At 46.1% G+C, this 15173-nt stretch overlaps 1 protein-coding gene across 2 annotated transcripts in view; it reads left to right on the forward strand.

The window, feature by feature from the left end:
* PAMR1 (peptidase domain containing associated with muscle regeneration 1) overlaps nt 1–15173 on the forward strand; it is a 95227-nt gene that overhangs the window by 11565 nt on the left and 68489 nt on the right. The gene's annotated exons all lie outside the window — the stretch shown is intronic.

The following is a 15173-nucleotide window of genomic DNA, read 5'->3' on the forward strand; positions in this document are numbered from 1 at the left end:
TCTCTCTCTATAACTCTGATTTTCAGATAAATAAGTTAATATTAAAAAAAAGAATACTCTGCCTATTTGGACTTTAGGAACCAATGATCTCCACAAAGATTAATCCCCTGCACACAGTCTATATGGAATTATCTTTGGTGTATCTGTCTTGGTATGGTTGTACTCCAGTTTACATGTGCACACACACATACACAGAAACTAAAGGTGAAGATGTGGATTGTAGATATTTGTGTGTCTGTGTATGAGTGTCTATTGGCATGGAATATCGAGTATTACACAGGCAAGGATTTGAATCCTGGCTGGTTTTCTTTGGTGAGTTACTTGATCTTTCTAATATGTCCTTATCACCTTTCAGTCTGTAATGCAGGATCATTGTGTTTATAGAATAAGTTTATTGGGTGTATTAAGTGGGATAATCCATTTAAAATATTTAGCATAGTGTCTGGCAAAAAAGAGAGCACTCAGGAAGTTAAAGTTCTCTTCCACTTCTCTTGCCTTTTCCTACTAGTATAAGATCCACAAGGAATAGAGAAGGAGTGATGGGGTGTTTTCATCTATAGTAGCATGGAACCAACATGGTCCTATTGAGGCTCACTTCCTCAGTTCACAGTCTCATTCTAGTGGTTATCAATTACCTGTTGGAGAAAAAGAGGAAACCTATGGATTCACCATATATTGATTTATTGTGATTTGCTCACTCCCTCTGGTTTTATCGTGCATCCACCTTCCAGCCTTACAGAAGATGCCTTCTTTGTGCTGCGCCTTTGTATCTTTGTTAGAAAAGGGCCTTGTGCTGGTGCCGTGGCTCACTAGGCTAATCCTCTGCCTGTGGTGCCGGCACCCCAGGTTCTAGTCCCAGTTGGGGTGCCAGATTCTGTCCCGGTTGCTCCTCTTCCTGTCCAGCTCTCTGCTGTGGCATGGGAAGGCAGTGGAGGATGGCCCAAGTGCTTGGGCCCTGCACCTGCATGGGAGACCAGGAGGAAGTACCTGGCTCCTGGCTTCGGATCGGCGCAGCGCCAGCTGTAGCGGCCATTGTGGGGGTGAACCAATGGAAGGAAGACCTTTCTCTTTGTCTCTTTCTCTCTCTCTGTCTCTCTCTCTCTCTTTCTCTTTCTCCCTCTCTCTCTTTGTCTAGCTTGCCTGTATAAAAAAAAAAGAGAGAAAAGGGCCTTGTGGGTAGCAGATTTGTGCAGGGATTAGGAGACAATGTCTTGCAGGGTAGACGGTTATGGGCCAAAAATATTGCACCCCAAACACTGAGGCCTCTTAGAGATATGAAGATGAAATGTCGTTCATGCCCATCCACTTGTGATTCAAGGGTGAAGCTGGCCAAAAATTCTCAGTGGAAAGAAGCTCCCTTCCTCTTGTTCTGGCTTGCAGACTTGGAGGAGGTAGCTCTAATGAAGATGGGCTCATTACAGCTTGCAGAGCTGGGACGCTAACCATAATGAAGGCTAGCCTGCCTGGAGTTGCTGCCAGCTCAGAGCCTAGGGACCCATTGGACATACCATTAGAAATGCATCACCCTCATTGCATGTCCCTCTGCACTTGACATCTGCTGCTGGCCAGCTGCCAACAGGAGAAGGAAAATTTGGCTTTTGCCTGGTATCAGTGAACTTGGAAGTGAAGGTAGTAACGGTAACGCTGGAAGATCTTGGCAAAGAGGTAAGCTGCGGTAGATGGAGATCACCAGTGTAGCCCTAATGTACTCTGACTTAGAGGATTTTAACATGTGGAAAAACAGGAACAGGTGGGACAATCTGTAGAATTCCTGGGTCTGGGGAACTCCCTGTGGCATTTTTAGGGTGTAGCTTGAGCTTTAATAGTTTAGTGTTGCCATGCTAATGCTTCGGTTGATACAATATTGACTGAGTTCTGTTGCCAAGTAGTTTTATATGCATTATTGAGTTATTTTGCAGTCATTATTTCTATTAAAATAAGATCTATTCAACTCATATTCTAAAGTCTGAAGTAACTCAGAAGCAGCTGTCCTTCAAGGATTCCTAGCATCACAGTTGTTGAGGATAATGGCAACTGGGAGCTCCTCCAAGATGCTATAATTGGTGTTTTGTTGCCTTTAGCTATTAATGTGGAATTTGTGTCTCTAAAGAGAAGCAGCAGGAGGGGAGGCATGTTTTATAAAGTGGTGTTCAAAGAGAAGGTGCCACAGTCTGAATGTGTTCCCCAGAGTTCATATGTTAGAAACTTAATCCCTAAACTCATGTTGATGCTATTTGGAGGTAGGATCTTTGGGAGGTGATTGGGTCATGAGAACTCCACCCTAAAGACTGGATTAATCCACTGATGGACTCATGCATTGTTGAGGGAGTGACTCTGTTCTAAAAGGGAGCTCTCTTGAGCACACTTGCCCTGCCTCGTCCTGTGAGGCCCTGTACTATGATATGTTGCAGCAAGAAGGCCCTCATGGGATGCTGAGCAGGTCCCGACCCCATGCTTCTGGGTGTCCCAGCCTCCCATGGGCCAAGCAAATGTCTATTCTTTATAAATTATCTGATATCAGACTTTTTGTCATAATATCAGAAAGCAAATGAAGACAGGTGGCCTTCGAGAAAAGAGAGTAGGAAATCTAAAAGCAGGTGGGAGGAACCGAGAATGCCATGATACCAGCATGAGCAGCCTGCTTGCAAAGGCTGGGTGTGTGTGGGCTTCGGGAGGAGACACCATCGCTTGTCTCCTTTGCTCCCTTTGTCATCTGTGTCTTAGCCAAAGCCTTTTCAAAGACACGGCAAAAAAATGAAAATGTCTGACAAACATGCATTTTTTTCTTTCCAAAGCCCTTCATCCACATTACCTTCTGCAACTGCAGTGACATCGGCACTGTCATCTCTGAGCCTCCATCCTCTTGAGGCTTTGGGCAAATGCTGCAGCAGGTGTCTTCTCTGTGGTTGTTCGGTAGCATAAGAGAGGGGCAGATTCCACGGTAGTGGGTCCATAGTGTAGCCAAGGAGTTCAGAGTTCCATTCAAGGTCACTAAGACGTCAAGGTTACTGTGTTAGGAAGAGAGTTATAGGTTGGTGCCTCCTCACATGGGGCACCAAAATGTTAGGAGAAGAGGCACAGAATAGAGAGGAGGCAGTGCATGAATTCACAGCCAGACCGAATTTATTCAGAGAAAACAAATCTGTAGAGGTGGGTGACCAACTGCCCGTGTGCACACAGATGGAACACGGGGCACAAGGCCGCGACCCCTAGGGGCCAGGCCTTTTTATATTTTAGGATGGTTGGGGATGGGAGCGGGGTAGGGGGCAGCAAGCAGAGGTGAATTCCTGGAATTGGGGGGGGGGGTACTTGGGAACCTGGAAAAGAATGCAGGGGTGGGGTATGAAGGCTATAGGGTGTGAGACCCAATTAAGATCCAGGGCAAGGAATACATCCCAATGTTGATCTATCTTTTGGGCAATGAGTGAGAATGGCTGAGGCTTATGTCTTTGGTCTATCATATTGTCTTTAGACCAGAGCAGGGTGAGAACCGATCCAGCGACTGGAGGAGGGTGAATTTTTTTGTAACACATTTCCCTAGAAATAGTGAAAGCAGAATAATAGGCCTGTGATTCTCAAGAAGTAAACTTGTTTGAAGGGCAGAGACCTAGACTCTGCATCAAGAGACTGTGAGGACTAGGTCTGGATTGGGATCCAGGAATATGACATTTAACTATTTTTAAAAATTTTATTAATATAAACAGAACAGATTTCATGTATTTCATAGGTACGATAACCATACTTGCCTCCCTTCCCCTCTCCCTCAATCCCGCTTCTTCCTTCTTTTCTTTTTTTTTCTTTAACTTTTACAAAGACATACTTTCAATCTACTCTAATCACAGGCTTAGTTCACCACCAACCATAATATTCAACAAGTAACATGGAGGAAGACCACAGTTCCACAGGAGTATAAGCAAGTGCTGGAAGCAACAATCATATAACAAGATGTCTGTTTCATTCCTATATATATCTATATCTTTATATATATATATATTCTATATTAACTGCCACATGTCAGAGAAAATATGTTTGTCTTTTTGAGACTGGTTATTTAGCTTAGCACAGTGGTTTCCAGTTGTGTCCATTTTGTTGTAAAAGACAGGATTTCATTCTTTTTAATGGCTGAGTAGTATTCCATAGTGTATTATACACCACATTATCCAGTCATCAGCTGATGGACATCTGGGTTGATTCCATATCTTATCTGTTGTGAATTGAGCTGCAATAAACATGTGGGTACAGATAACTCTTTCATATGCTACTTTCATTCTATCTGGGTGAATTCCCAGGAGTGGGATGGTTGGGTCACACGGTAGATCTATTACCATATTTCTGAGCAATCTCCATACTCTCTTCCATAATTGTACTCATTTAACATGCCCACCAACAGTGGATTCACGTACCTTTCCCCCCTACATCCTCACTGGCATTTGTTATTTTTCGATTTTTTGGGTGGTTGCCATTCTGCCTGGGGTGAGGTAAAGCCTCATTGTGGTTTTGATTTGCATTTCCCTGATAGCTAGTGATCCTGAGTATTTTTTTCATGTGTCTGTTGGCCATTTGAATTTCATCCTTTGGAAAATGCCTGTTCATTTCCTTTACCGATTTCTTAACTGGGCTATTTGTTTAGTTATTGATGAGTTTCTTGAGCTGTTTTTTTTTTTTTGGACAGGCAGAGTGGACAGTGAGAGAGAGAGACAGAGAGAGAAAGGTCTTCCTTTGCCATTGGTTCACCCTCCAATGGCCGCCGTGGCCAGTGCACTGTGGCTGGCACACTGCGCTGATCCGAAGCCAGGAGCCAGGTGCTTCTCCTGGTCTCCCATGCGGGTGTAGGGCCCAAGCACTTGGGCCATCCTCCACTGCCTTCCTGGCCACAGCAGAGAGCTGGCCTGGAAGAGGGGCAACCGGGACAGAATCCGGCACCCCTACCGGAACTAGAACCCGGTGTGCCAAACGCTGCAGGCGGAGGATTAGCCTATTGAGCCGCAGCGCCGGCCTTTTTTTTTTTTTTTTCCTTGAGCTCTTTATAGATCCTGGATATTAATCCTTTATCAGTTGTATAGTTTGTAAATGTTTTCTCCCATGGTGTCAGTTGCCTCTTCACTTTGTTGAGTGTTTCCTTTGCATTGCAGTAGCTTCTTAGCTTGATAAAATCCTATTTGTCTATTTTTACTTTTATTGCCTGTGCTTCTGGAGTCTTTTCCAAGAAGTGTTCACTTATGCCAATGTCTTGCAGAGTTTTCCCGATGTTTTCCTCTAGTAATTTGTTGGTATCAGGTCGTAGATTAACAAGCATTCCAGATGATTTCAATGCAGATGGTCTGGGGAGTGTGTAGAGGAGATCAGAACCTGGGCCTCTGATGCATACACACTGAATCCTGACTCTACCACTACTGTGTGCCCTTGATCAAAGTATGTGACCTTCTTGTGCTCCATTTCTTCATGTACGAATGCAAGGTTGGACAGCCATCGTGAGGACTAAATGAAATAACCTGAACAGAACTCAGCACTTTGCCTTGCTCAGAGCACATGGTTATTGTTGCCTTCAGAATGATGAAGGCAGCGGCTCAGAGCCAGATCAGTAGGCTGGTGAAGCACTGGACTCTGGAAACAGACTCTGAATTTGAATCCTATCTGTGCTTACACCCTGTGTTATCCTGGATATATTGTTCAATCTCTCCATGCCTGTTTCCTCAACTGTGAATTGGGGAGTGTTAGTTGTCCCTATATTATAGAATTGTTGTAAAGATTAAATCAGCTAATACAGGTGAACTGTGTTGCATAGGGAAAGTGCTGTGAGTGTCTGTTACTGTTATCTAAAGCAGGTTATTCATCAACACCATGTGATGGTTTCAGAGTACAAAAAATATCTTCCCTAACTTTATCCTTTGTGTCACTATTAGAATCAGAACTTTGTTCTGCATGGACTACTGATACTACCCACAGCCTGATGGTTGACCTTTTTTTTTTTTTAACAAAAATTATTTATTTTAAAGGCAGCTACAGGCTGTGGGGTGTGATGGGAGAAGAGAGAGATTGATCTTCTATCTGCTGGTTCACTCCCCAAATGACTGCAACAGCCAGGCTGGGCCACACTGAAGCCAGGAGCCTGTAGCTCCATCAAGGTCTCCCACAGCAGTGGAAGGGGCGCAGACACTTAGATCTTCTTCCACTGGTTTCCCAGGCACATTAGCAGGGACTTGGATCAGAAGCGGAGCAGCCAGGACTTGAACTGAAACTTACATATGGGATGTCAGCATCATGGGCAGCTGCTCAACCCCCTATGCCACAACAGCGTCCCCATGATTGTTAATATCAATCACAAACATAATAGTGACACCCGTATCTGAGCTCCCTGTCAGCCACTTTCCTTTCACGAACTCTTGCATTCCTCATCACAACCATGAAAAAGTAACATTAGGATCCTGATTTCGCAGATGAGAAAATCCAGGCGCAAAGCATTTCAGTGGGTCAACCAAGGCTGCATAGTAACCGCTGCAGTCAGGACTCACATCTAAGCAATCTGATTCCTAAGTGTTTATGCTTCGCCCAAACTCCTCTCTCCTGACACTGTAGAGGCAGAGGTTGTGAACTCTCAAGGATCCATGTATTGTGTTGCAAAGAAGGAGATTGTGGCCCCCAAAAGAGTTGAATGCTGGCCTTTTTTTAAAAAAAAACTTTTATTAATAAATAAAATTATTTAGAGTACAACTTTTGGATTATAGCGGTCCCCCCCCCATAACCACCCTCCCACCTGCAAACTGTCCCATCTCCACTCCCTCTCCCATCCCATTCTTCATTAAGTGAATGCTGGCCTTTTATGTGGAAGCTTGATGATCTGGGAGAATTTGTTTGTCATCTCAAACACCTCATCTGTTGAAGGAATAAAATAATCTCTACTTTGAAGTTATGGTGATTCAATGAACCGAAATGTGTCAAGAGCCCAGAAATGTCTGCAGGAGGTGCCGGGCCCAAGGAGTAGAGGAGGACGATGGAAGACCTCCAGGGTGGAGCATCGGACTTAAGAAGACAGACAGAAAGGAATTAGCAAGTCGATTTCTGTCCTCCCTCTGCCCTTCATCACAGTTCTAATTTTTAGGGACTCCTTGGAAAGTTTTATCACTCCTGGTCCCCAAAGGTGGTGATGCAGGCCTTAGCTTTCCAGAGATCAGACTCTTGTAACAAGAGGGCTGTGAGAAGAAGATTGAGGTCACTGGAGTTGAGACCGAGCCAGGCTGGGGTTGAGTGAGAGTCACTTGATGACAGTGGTACAGGGAAAATGGTGATGAAGGAAGGCAACCTCCATGCTTTTTTTTTTTTTAAAGATTTATATATTTATTTGAAAGGCAGAGTTGCAGAGAGAAAGAGAAAAAGAAAGAACGAAACACACAAAGAGATATCTTCCATCTGCTGGTTCACTTCCCAAATGGCTACAACGGCCAGGGCTGGGCTGATCCGAAACCAGAAGCCAGGAGCTTCTTCTGGGTCTTCCGTGTGGGTGCAGGGGTCCAAGCACTTGGGCCATCTTCTCCTGCTTTCCCAGGCACATTAGCAAGGAGCTGGATCAGAAGAGGATCAGCCAGAACAAGAACAGGCACCCATATGGGATGCTGGAACTGCAGACAGCGGCTTTACCTGCTACACCATAGCGCCAGCCCTGACTGTAATTCTTGTCTCATGCAGAAGAGCTTCCATCAGGCAGAACAGTGAGTAAAGCAAGATTTATTTAAGTTAGAAATCTCCCGCGGCAGCAGTCAGGAGAGGGGCTCCAAGAGAGGCCGACCCAAGAAATCTGTCAAAGTGGTGTCTGTTAAGCACAATTCAAGGGAGCAGAATAACAGCTAACAGTCAACCAGAGGGCAGGGATAAAACCCATCAGGAGGCCAGAGCTGTCCTAACCTGCTCATGATAAAGCAAAAAAGCCATCAGAAAGGTGGGGCATGTAACTTCATCTTGCTATTCTCATGATAAAACCAGAAACACAGAGGAGTGTGGTTGGTTGGTATTTTGTCTTGCTCAAGGCAGTTTCCGGGTAGAAGCAAGCATCTTCTCCACTCTTAAAGGGACTGCCCCCTTTCCCATTGCATCAGGGACCTGACCTGTTTATTGGCCCATCAACTTGTCACAACAGGATGGCTGTCAAAGCCTCAGGCGGAGGTTCAGAGTCACCAAGGGTCCCAGCAAGTGTCCGAGCACCCTGAGTCACGGTCTTGTCTTCCTGCCACCTCTGGCATCTGCACCATGGAGCCGAGGGTCGGACCCTGCAGCCAGCAGGAATGCGTGTGCTGCTGTGACGTCCACATGGGGAGCTCAGAGAGCCTGCCGGGAGGGGTGGAGTGGGTGGGGAGGGGGGAGGCCCTCAAGTTGCTTCATTCTATGTCTTTTTTCTCCTTCTGGTCTCAGAGGGCTTATAAAATGCTAGGTGGGTTTTAAAAAGCCAACCTCAGTAGACATTTTAATTAAATGTGGTTAAGCGGGAGGGTGCTGGGGCTCGTGGGAGACACAAAGGTGGGTTCTAAGATCTGCCCCTGGTCAGAATGTCTTTCTTCACCACCTTCTGGGGTGGTCTTGGCCTGGACCTCTGGTCTGACAACGGATGTTTCAGTCGGGTGTGGAACAAGCTGACCCTTGTGTTCAGACAGAATCCTCAGTCTTTTCAGCGTGATCTTCACAGCAGCCATCTGCAATGTGTTTCCTTGAGATGTGGTGTTGAATATGAGGCTAAGGCAATTGCCTCTCCTGCCTGCCTGCCTGCCTAGGGGAAGCCCCGCTGACCGAGGGGTCAGTGCTTCTACATCTTGACAACCATAGTAATGGGTCAGTAATGGACAGCCTTGAAGAGAGCCACCCGTTTGCCCTAGGCTGTGACAGTGGGTGCAGAACAATGACCATGATGATGATGGCAGCCAACTTGTTTCTCTCCTTCCTCATTCACCAAACATCTGAAAGCTGAGCCTGTGCCAGTGGATCAGCAGTGCTTTCAATGCCTTGGTGATCATGCTGATAGAACAGAAACACAAAGCTAGATGTCTTTTATTATCCGAAGTGAGTTCTGCAAGAGGCAGCACTGGGTTGATGTAACTGGACTTGCACTCTGGATAGGAGGTACCAGGGATGCTGTCCCTAAGCATGGAAGCTGAAGAAGGGCTTGGGGTGCCCACATCCCATATCAGAGTGCCAGTTCCAGCCTGGATGCTCCAGCTTTCTGTTAATGCACCCTGGGAGGGCATCCCTTGGGGGCTGAAGTACTTGGGCTCCTGTCACCCACGTAGGAGACCTGGATGGTGTTCCAGGTTTGCGGCTTTGGCCTGGCTCAGCCCTGGCTGCTGTAGGCATTTGGGGAATAAACCAGTGGATGGAAGATGGTTCTTTCTCTGTGTGTATGTGTGTGTCTTCCTCTCTCTGTAACTCTTTCAAGTAGGTGAAAATAAATAAACTTTAAGACAATTTCTTCTCTTAAAAAAAGTATATACTTGGGCTGGCGCCGCGGCTCACTAGGCTAATTCTCCGCCTTGCGGCGCCGGCACACCGGGTTCTAGTCCCGGTTGGGGTGCCGGATTCTGTCCCGGTTGCCCCTCTTCCAGGCCAGCTCTCTGCTGTGGCCAGGGAGTGCAGTGGAGGATGGCCCAGGTGCTTGGGCCCTGCACCCCATGGGAGACCAGGATAAGCACCTGGCTCCTGCCTTCGGATCAGTGCGGTGCGCCGGCTGCAGCGCACCGGCCGCGGTGGCCATTGGAGGGTGAACCAACGGCAAAGGAAGACCTTTCTCTCTGTCTCTCTCTCTCTCACTGTCCACTCTGTCTGTCAAAAAATAAAAAGTGTATACTCTTTCTGGGGGATGGGGAGGAGTGAGTAGGGAGAGCACAGCTATCGAGGCAGTGAAAACCCTCTGTACACTGCAGTAGGGTCGTGCACCTCTGTCCACAACCATAGAATGTACACGGAGAGTGGGCTCTAATGTGGACCGTGGACTCTGGGTGGTAATAGTGTGCCAATGTGGGTGTAATCCAGCCAAATGACCAAGACTTTGCTGCTGGCCTCTGGACAGCCAGTGCACCAGAGACGAGTTTTGGTAAGAAGAAAGGGGTTTATTTCAGCAAGTCAGCGGTCTCGGGGAAGAGTGATTTCTGAATCCAAAATGTGCTCTTTCTGCCCAACAAGTCAGCAAAAAGGATTTAGAAAGGGAAGAAGTAGCTACAGGTGGAAGTTGGAAAAAATAGTGAGTCCGGCCAATGGATAATGAAGCAGATTTTCAGACTTTGCCCTGTTAGTGGTGCATCTGGGAAATCCAGGGCAGCAGCCAGGTGGAGGTTTCTGGAAAATGAAGCTCAGTGTTCTGCAGCTGATGGTCCAGATTTTCTCCCTAGCTGAGTGTGAGGTCTGCCATTCCCAGGCATCTCCTGAAATTCTTAGGCAAACATTGTTATTCACAAGACCAGTCACAGGTACTTCACAAAATCAGTAGTTGGTTTTTGTTAATGAAGATATGAAAAGTCAAGGAGGATGCCTTCTCTGTGGTTCCATGGGTCCATTCTTGTACTACATGCATCACTCTGGTGGGGGACTTGGATGAGGATGCCTTCTCTGTGGTTCTATGGGTCCATTCTTGTACTACATGCATCACTCTGGTGGGGGACTTGGATGATGGAGGAGGCTGTGTACCTTGGAGGCAGGGAGTATATGGGACATCTGTAACTTTCCACTCAATTTTGCTGTGTACCTAAAACTGCTGTAAAAAAAAACGAAGGCTTAAAAAAGTATTGGATAAAGAGAAAAATCACTATTTTATCAATGGCGGAGTTAAGTTGTGAGTGATACTTGAAGTCTGTGAGTTGACATGGGCATGCATTTGATCTCTCCATGCCTGTTTATCCCAGAGCCATGCTGTGGGGGGGTCCCTTGTGCTTATTTTCTGAGAAGCACTGACCTCATTTGCAGCTTGTAAGACATTGTTTTTCAACGTGGCAAGCAAAGCAAGGTTTGCTCAACTCCAGTAGCTGGCTAACCCGGAGGTGGTCCCAGCCTGTTTCTCCTTCAGTGGCAGGTTTGTTCACCTCACCCCTAGCCCTGGAATTCTGTGGGCCTCTGTTTTTCCCTCCAAATTCATTCCTTAAAAAGGATTCTTGGTCATTTCTCTTTGCTGCAATAAATAAAACCACCTCTGCCCTACTTAACCTGTTTGTTCACTGGTAAAGTGATGGGGAGGGTGGGCTAAATTATTTTAACTTTAAAAAATGGATTACCAACCTCACTGGAGCATTTTAAAGGTTAACTTGCACAAAGGACATCAAAGCACTTTACCATACACATAAGAAAACCTTCAGTAACTTCCACCACTATTGGTCTTTCCCTGACTCCTAGTTTCTGGAACTGGCCCGAGCACCATATTGAAATTCCCTGAAATTTGCCCAGTGGAAGCCAAATGGCCAAAGTGCCCTTTCCACAAATGTAATTTTAATCAATTGAGAAAAATCCAGGACATTGCTCTTGTCTGCTTATTGAAATTTTAAATCTTTTGGCTGGGCAACTTGGAGCATTTATTACAGGATATTTCATATATCTCTATTATACATCTGATTTCAGGAAGTAACAGGGTCTTGTCAGCCTGGAGAGGAAAGGGCCAAGTCATCAAACCATCAAAACCCCTGCCTCCACCCGCCACCTCCATGTTCCTGGAAGTGGGCTTATTTTTGCAAATGGATCGATTTCTTCCTGTGAGTTTTTTCAAATCTTAGCCCTGTGGAGTCTGTAGGTTTGGTGTCAGTGCCCCTTCCTGCCCATTGATTTCTTCTTATAACGTCTTACACTGTCTCTATTGTAGGCTGTGAGCATGCATTGATGGAGTTATTCGACTGATGCCAATGCCTCTATGGAACTGGGGGCTCCCTGGGGTCAGGGATGGTGTCTGTTTTTCTCTCCATTGTATTCCAGCATGCAGACTCCGGCCTGGCATACAGTGAACACTCAGTAAATACTCGTGGAATGGGAGAATGAATCTGTCAATTCACCCAAGCTCTTGGCACTGTGCTCTGGGAACTCACTGCTTAGATGATTTGTTGCAGGTTATCCTTTGTCTTGTGAAGGCGTGGTGTATTTCTTCCCTATTGATGCTGTGACAAGTTACTGTGACCTTAGTAACTTAAAATGACACCTGCCTATTACCTGTGGTTCTGGAAGACAAAAGACAAGTGAATCTTGCCTCTAACTTTTTTTAAAAAAGGTTTTATTTATTTATTTGAAAGTCAGAGTTACACAGAGAGAGAGAAGGAGAGGCAGAGAGAGAGAGAGAGAGAGGTCTTCCATCCACTGGTTCATTCTCCAATTGGCTATAATGGCTGGGGCTGTGCCATCCGAAGCCAGGAGCTTCTTCTGGGTCTCTCACATGGGTGCAGGAGCCCAAGGACTTGGGCCATCTTCTACTGCTTTCGCAGGCCATAGCAGAGAGCTGGATTGGAAGTGGAACAGCCAGGACACAAACTGGTGCCCATATGGGATGCCGACACAGCAGGCGGCGGCTATACCCACTTTGCCACAGTGCTGCCCTCCTCTAACTTCTAATATCCAATATCAAGGCATTGGAAGGGCTGTGTTCCCTCTGGATGCTCCAGGGAGTGGCCGTTTTACTGTCTTTTCCCAGCTTCTGGATGCTGCCTGCAACCCTTGGCTCATGCCCATGGCTCCTTCCGCCATCTTCATGACTCATGACTACAACCTCCACTCTGTCCTCACATCTCCTCTTCTGATACTGAGCCTCCTGCCTACCTCTCATCTGAGTCCTTGTGGTTACATAATCCAGTGTCTCCTCTCATCTTGGGATTCTTTTTTTTTTTTTAAGATTTATTTATTTATTTGAAAGAATGTGAATGTGTGTGTATGTGTCTGAGAGAGAGGGAGAGGGAGAGGGAGAGGGAGAGGGAGAGGGAGGGAGGGAGGGAGGGAGAGAGAGAGAGATCTTCCATCTGCTGGTTCACTCCACAAATGGTCACAACTTCCAGAATTGGGCCAGTCTAAAGGCCAGGAGCTAGGAGCTATTCTGAGTGCAGGGACCTGAGCACATGGGGCATCTCCCGCTGCTGTCCCAGGCCACGAGCAAGGAGCTGGATTGGAAGTGGAGCAGTCAGGACTCAAGCTGGCGCCCATATGGGATGCTGGTGTTGCAGGCAGTAGCTTCACCTGCTATGCCCTAGCACTGGCCCCTTGTCTCAAGATTCTTAACCGTGGGATTGTTCCTTTACATTGAGATGGTGGAATAAGAAGGGCATAAGTTGGCTTGCTTATTGAAGTAAAGGGAATTGCTAGTGAAAGTATTTAAGGGAATTAATTCCTGGATAAAAGGGAGGCCACCAGTATTCCACAGATAGGTTGCAGGTGACCAAATCTGCAGCTGGGGAGAAAGGGGCTTTGTCAGCTGCATACTTGGCTTTCCATGTTGAAGGACAGAGTCTTATAAAAGATGCAAATGAGTTGTATGTCAGTGCCCACCCCTGTCCCCCCAGGAGTTACTAGTGTTCACAAATGCTTTAAAATCCTAGGAGGATGTAGTGTGCGCCCCCAGGTTAATGGTGGGGACAGGGAGAGGGTAAGACAGCCACTGCTCAGGCATATTTGCCTTTCAGGGTAGAGATAATGTAAGTTGGACAGGGCAGAGGCTGGAGTCGAGGAATATGGTGCCCATGGCTGGTAACCTGAACCGATAGTTCTAGGAACTTTTCCCCAGGGGAAGCCAAATGCCATATTTCTGATATCAGAAAAGAGGGGCAAAGGCAACCCTCTTGGCTTACTGCTCCCAGATGGACCCACTGGATGGAAATATTTGACTGTTGAAAGGAGGGTAGCTCGAGAAGTAAGGCCAGATTTGTCAATGGTATACTCTTGTGTGCCAGGCCCTGCCCTTGCACCTGTGAATAAATTAGATGTAGTTCCTATCAGCTTGTGGTCACATAAGGGAAATAGACAGTAAGCAAGTATAAGTGTCCCTGCAAACCTTGGGAGATTGGTTCAAGGACCTTTCACAGATACCAAGTCCAGATGTTCAAATCCCTTATAGAAAGTGGCATAGTATTTGCCAAACTGTTTCCTGTAGACTGTGCCATATTACATTCCTATCAACAGTGCATGAGGATTCCAAGTTCTCAACATTTTGCCAACACTTGTTCCCCTTCCTGCCCCCCCCCCCCTTTTATGGTTTGGAAGTTAGCCATCCCAGTAAGTGGTATCTAACTGTGGTTTTGATTTGCATTTCCCAAATGACTTGTGGTATTGTGCATCTTTTTATGTGTTTCTTAGCAATTTGCATATCTTCTCTGGAGAAGTACCTATTCAAATCATTTGCCCATTTTTAAATTAAGTCATTTGTCTTTTTGTGGTTGAGTTATAGGAACTTTTTTATATGTTCTGGACATTAAACATTTGCTAGTTATATGATTTGCAAATATTTTCCCTCATTTTGTGGATTGTGCTTGTACCATTTTGATAATGTCATTTGACACAAAAGTTTTAAATTTTGGGGAAGTCTGATTTATTTATTTTTCTTTTGTACTCATGCTTGTGGCCTTATTCCTAAGAACCCATTGCCATGTTGAAGATTTGGAGATGTATCTCTATGTTTTCTTCTGCTTTCCCTCACCTTTGACCATTAAGTTTCCCTATAGAGTTCAAAAGTCATTCCCATCATCAGCTGACATCAGAAACATGGGGAGCTCAGCTCAGTAAGTCGTGGTGGTCACTCTGCAGGGGCCCACAGAATAGTGGGGGGAACAGAACGTCGGAGGTGGCAGTGCTGTGGTGTTCTAACACCCGGGTGAGGAACTTGCCCATCCACAAATGTTTGTAGAAAAATGAATTTCACAAAGGAAAGTTTCCAGAAGACTAGATTTAGCCCATTTAAGGCGCTGTCCCTTATTACATAAGTGGTTTCTTTCTGACACTAGAAGCTTCTTACCTGAGGCTTGGAGTAGATGGAGATAGTTCCTTTAAATGACTCTGCTTAGCAAGTTAGGAGTGATCGAGCCTGTGTCAGCCTGCTCAATTTGGGTGAAGAGAGTGGAAAATCAAACTATGGGCTACCGGAGTTGAGAAACCCTCACCAGGGCTAGGGATGGCTTATGTGGGCCTGCACAGCCTGCTGGTGACCCCTGCTCGGGGTGTCTAGGGCAGTCTTCGCAGGGACACTG

Source organism: Oryctolagus cuniculus, chromosome 1 (assembly GCF_964237555.1).
Source record: "Oryctolagus cuniculus chromosome 1, mOryCun1.1, whole genome shotgun sequence".
Classification (NCBI taxonomy): Eukaryota; Metazoa; Chordata; class Mammalia; order Lagomorpha; family Leporidae; genus Oryctolagus; species Oryctolagus cuniculus.